This window comes from Urocampus carinirostris, unplaced genomic scaffold (genome assembly GCF_059441175.1).
Source record: "Urocampus carinirostris isolate Australia breed hairy pipefish unplaced genomic scaffold, RoL_Ucar_1.0 HiC_scaffold_55, whole genome shotgun sequence".
Lineage (NCBI taxonomy): Eukaryota > Metazoa > Chordata > Actinopteri > Syngnathiformes > Syngnathidae > Urocampus > Urocampus carinirostris.
Genome location: NW_028283162.1, coordinates 22501 through 27500, shown reverse-complemented (window position 1 = coordinate 27500; position 5000 = coordinate 22501). Strand labels below are relative to the sequence as shown.

General features: G+C 56.1%; 1 non-coding gene across 1 annotated transcript in view; it reads right to left on the bottom strand.

Moving 5' to 3' along the window:
- Positions 1 to 261, bottom strand: part of LOC148345293 (18S ribosomal RNA) — a 1987-nt gene extending 1726 nt beyond the window's left edge. The window contains exon 1 of the ribosomal RNA XR_015848706.1: positions 1 to 261. This exon is cut by the window's left edge and continues 1726 nt beyond it. This is a non-coding gene — a ribosomal RNA (18S ribosomal RNA).
- Positions 262 to 5000: the final 4739 nt, after the last annotated feature.

The following is a 5000-nucleotide window of genomic DNA, read 5'->3' as shown; positions in this document are numbered from 1 at the left end:
CCGGACACCGCGTGGGTTTTTGTGTCTGATAAATGCACGCGTCCCCGGGGCGAGGCCGGAGCCCCGCCCGCGAGTCGGCGCTCGTTTGCATGTATTAGCTCTGGATTTGCCACAGTTATCCAAGTAACGGTGGAGCGATCAAAGGAACCATAACTGATTTAATGAGCCGTTCGCAGTTTCACTGTACTGGCCATTCGTACTTAGACATGCATGGCTTAATCTTGAAAACAAGCATATGCTACTGGCAGGATCAACCAGAGTGCGTCTGCCGCCGGGGGGGCGCTGCTGGTGGCGGTGCGGCCCTGGTCCGGGACGAGGCTGTGGCTACAGCCGGGCCCGGGGGGCCGCGCGACACTCGTATACGTTCGGACGGGCTGACGAGCGGGTGTCGTGAAACGATGTTTCGCGCGGAGCCCTAGCACGCGTGGCGTCGGGCTCCGCGACGGTCGGACGTCTGGGTGTGGCTCGAGACGGAAGCTCGACCTCGGTTCGTCTTGGTTCTGCCGCCAAAAGGTTCACGCCGAGGCATGGTTTCGCAAGAGGGCCCCGCGAGTGCCAGCCGTGGATCCCGCCTCACTCGTAACTCGTATCGGATTCGTCCGGCCTCACTTTCGTTCGCACATCGGACAGTTATACGTGTGCTTTAGTAGCTTCCGTTCCCTCTTAGTGAGGCCGTCCGTACGTACCGCCCCAGCTCTTTCTGAGGCGGGTATCCACTCGGCTCGGGGGGGCCCAACGTTTGCCTAGTATCCTCGGCGCTGGAGCTTGACCCGCAAAGCCGGAGGAGCCGCACGCCCGAACACCGGCTTGCGCCGGCCGACGTGGGCCCTCCGAGGCGGGTCTCGTGTGCCAATCGCTCAGTTGGGGAACCGGCAGGCCCGTGGGCCGACGCCGGCTCACCCGGGGGTGAAGGGTGCTTCGATGGAGGCCCCCTGTCAGCCTCCGCGGAAGTCCGGCTTCAATACTTTAAAGTTTGAAAAACTTAGACATTTTTCGAGAACCGGAGCTTAGAGGGGTACATGCAAAAGCCAGGGCCGCGGGAAGCGCCCTAAATACTTCAATACTTTAAAATTTGAAAAACTTAGAAATTTTTCGAGAACCGGCATCTTCCCTCGGTAATTGCGAGATGCGAGGCCGCCCCTAGCCTCTGCTCTGTCGGACTCAATGGTCACGGGTGGCCGCTGATTAGCCCTGGTGCTCACCTCTCAAAATTGCGAGTCCCTAATATAATTCTGGCTGTCGGCTGGAGAAGGGGGTATAAAATCGGCACTTGAGGGAACGCCGGGCCCTCAAGTTCGGGGCCCTCTAGCGGATTTTTGAGGTACTGCACTCCCATTGGAAATGCATTGCCCATAGGAATACATGGGCGCTCCGTCCACTACAATGTAATTCCCTCACAATATCTGCCCCCGCGTGGCCGCGCGATGCTACTGCTGCCCCGTTGGGAATGAATGGGCCTTTCGGAGGCCATAAATACAGCGCCGCTGCATGGATTTTGGCGGTACTGCGGCTGTCGTTGAAAATACATGGACCCGTCTGAATGAATGGGCCTTTCGGATTCCATAAACCCAGCGCCGCTGCATGGATTTTGGCGGTACTGCGGCTGTCGCTGAAAATACATGGACCCGTCTGAATGAATGGGCCTTTCGGAGGCCATAAACTCAGCGCCGCTGCATGGATTTTGGCGGTACTGCGGCTGTCGCTGAAAATACATGGACCCGTCTGAATGAATGGACAAAATATAAATCAGACACTACAGAACACAAGCATAATCCAAGATTACAAAATCATCTCAGCCTTTAAAAGAAACAAAAACCTGAAAGACTACTTAGTAAAAAGTAAATTACCAGAAATCAACATAACACAAACGCAGGGCCCCACATTCTACAAACAAGCCACCACAGTTAGGAACACCGTCACCAACACAAACTACCTAATTAAACAAACAATCACACCTGCTACGGAAAACTGAAAATACATGGACCCGTCTGAATGTATGGGCCTTTCGGAGGCCATAAACTCAGCCAGCGCCGGGCCAGTGTTTGGGGTATTGTGCCCGCCACTAGTGGCTGAATACATAATAATAATAATAATAATAATAATTCCCTTGTATTGTCATTCTGTGTAACAATGTACACAGAACGAAATGTCGATTGCACTGGGCTAGTGTTGAGGGAACGTCGGGCCCTCAAGTTCGGTGGCTTGGAGCGGATTTTTGAGGTACTGCACTCCCATTGGAAATGCATGGGCGCTCCGTCCACTACCATGTAATTCCCTCACAATATCTGCCCCTGCGTGGCCGCGGGATGCTACTGCAGCCCCGTTGGTAATGAATGGGCCTTTCGGAGGCCATAAATACAGCGCCGCTGCATGGATTTTGGCGGTACTGCTGCTGTCGCTGAAAATACATGGACCCGTCTGAATGAATGGGCCTTTCGGAGGCCATAAACTCAGCGCCTCTGCATGGATTTTGGCGGTACTGCGGCTGTCGCTGAAAATACATGGACCCGTCTGAATGAATGGGCCTTTCGGAGGCCATAAATCCAGCGCCGCTGCATGGATTTTGGCGGTACTGCGGCTGTCGCTGAAAATACATGGACCCGTCTGAATGAATGGACAAAATATAAATCAGACACTACAGAACACAAGCATAATCCAAGATTACAAAATCATCTCAGCCTTTAAAAGAAACAAAAACCTGAAAGACTACTTAGTAAAAAGTAAATTACCAGAAATCAACATAACACAAACGCAGGGCCCCACATTCTACAAACAAGCCACCACAGTTAGGAACACCGTCACCAACACAAACTACCTAATTAAACAAACAATCACACCTGCTACGGAAAACTGAAAATACATGGACCCGTCTGAATGTATGGGCCTTTCGGAGGCCATAAACTCAGCGCCGGGCCGGTGTTTGGGGAATCGTGCCCGCCACTAGTGGCTGAATCCCGGGCTAGTGTTGGGGGACTTGTGCCCGCCAATAGTGGCTGAATCCCGGGCTAGTGTTGGGGGACTTGTGCCCGCCAATAGTGGCTGAAATCCGCGCCGGTGTTTGGGGAAATGTGCGCGTATTATCGGGCCGGTGTTTGGGGAATTGCGCGCGTATTATCGGGCCGGTGTTTGGGGAATTGCGCGCGTATTATCGGGCCGGTGTTTGGGGAATTGTGCGCGTATTATCGGGCCGGTGTTTGGGGATATGCGCGCGTATTATCGGACCGGTGTTTGGGGAATTGTGCCCGCCACTAGTGGCTGAGAACTTGGCTAGTGTTTGGGGACTTGTGCCCGCCACTAGTGGCTGAAATCCGGGCCGGTGTTTGGGGAATTGTGCGCGTATTATCGGGCCGGTGTTTGGGGATATGCGCGCGTATTATCGGACCGGTGTTTGGGGAATCGTGCCCGCCACTAGTGGCTGAGAACTTGGCTAGTGTTGGGGGACTTGTGCCCGCCACTAGTGGCTGAAATCCGGGCCGGTGTTTGGGGAATTGTGCGCGTATTATCGGGCCGGTGTTTGGGGATATGCGCGCGTATTATCGGACCGGTGTTTGGGGAATCGTGCCCGCCACTAGTGGCTGAATCCCGGGCTAGTGTTGGGGGACTTGTGCCCGCCAATAGTGGCTGAAATCCGCGCCGGTGTTTGGGGAATTGTGCGCGTATTATCGGGCCGGTGTTTGGGGATATGCGCGCGTATTATCGGACCGGTGTTTGGGGAATTGTGCCCGCCACTAGTGGCTGAATCCCGGGCTAGTGTTGGGGGACTTGTGCCCGCCACTAGTGGCTGAAATCCGCGCCGGTGTTTGGGGAATTGTGCGCGTATTATCGGGCCGGTGTTTGGGGATATGCGCGCGTATTATCGGACCGGTGTTTGGGGAATTGTGCCCGCCACTAGTGGCTGAGAACTTGGCTAGTGTTGGGGGACTTGTGCCCGCCACTAGTGGCTGAAATCCGCGCCGGTGTTTGGGGAATTGTGCGCGTATTATCGGGCCGGTGTTTGGGGATATGCGCGCGTATTATCGGACCGGTGTTTGGGGAATCGTGCCCGCCACTAGTGGCTGAATCCCGGGCTAGTGTTGGGGGACTTGTGCCCGCCAATAGTGGCTGAAATCCGCGCCGGTGTTTGGGGAATTGTGCGCGTATTATCGGGCCGGTGTTTGGGGAATTGTGCCCGCCACTAGTGGCTGAGAACTTGGCTAGTGTTGGGGGACTTGTGCCCGCCACTAGTGGCTGAAATCCGCGCCGGTGTTTGGGGAATTGTGCGCGTATTATCGGGCCGGTGTTTGGGGATATGCGCGCGTATTATCGGACCGGTGTTTGGGGAATCGTGCCCGCCACTAGTGGCTGAATCCCGGGCTAGTGTTGGGGGACTTGTGCCCGCCAATAGTGGCTGAAATCCGCGCCGGTGTTTGGGGAATTGTGCGCGTATTATCGGGCCGGTGTTTGGGGATATGCGCGCGTATTATCGGACCGGTGTTTGGGGAATTGTGCCCGCCACTAGTGGCTGAGAACTGGGCTAGTGTTGGGGGACTTGTGCCCGCCACTAGTGGCTGAAATCCGGGCCGGTGTTTGGGGAATTGTGCCCGCCACTAGTGGCTGAATCCCGGGCTAGTGTTGGGGGACTAGTGGTCGTAAAACCGGGCCGGTGTTTGGGGACTTATAGGCCGACACTAGTGGCTCAAAACCGGGCTGCCGTTTGGGGACTTGTCGGGCCAACATTGGCTTGCAGCACTTGGAAAATTGCACTAAGTCCGATTGTCGGGTCACCAGGGGCTCGTGGGACTTAGAATTTGTGCCACTCCCCGGCCAGTGTTTGGGGACTGGCTGCCGCCTCCTGTGGGCCGGTCCCCGGCTGGTGTTTGGGGACCGGCTGCCGCCTCTTGTGGGCCGGTCCCCGGCTGGTGTTTGGGGACCGGCTGCCGCCTCCTGTGGGCCGGTCCCCGGCTGGTGTTTGGGGACCGGCTGCCGCCTCCTGTGGGCCGGTCCCCGGCTGGTGTTTGGGG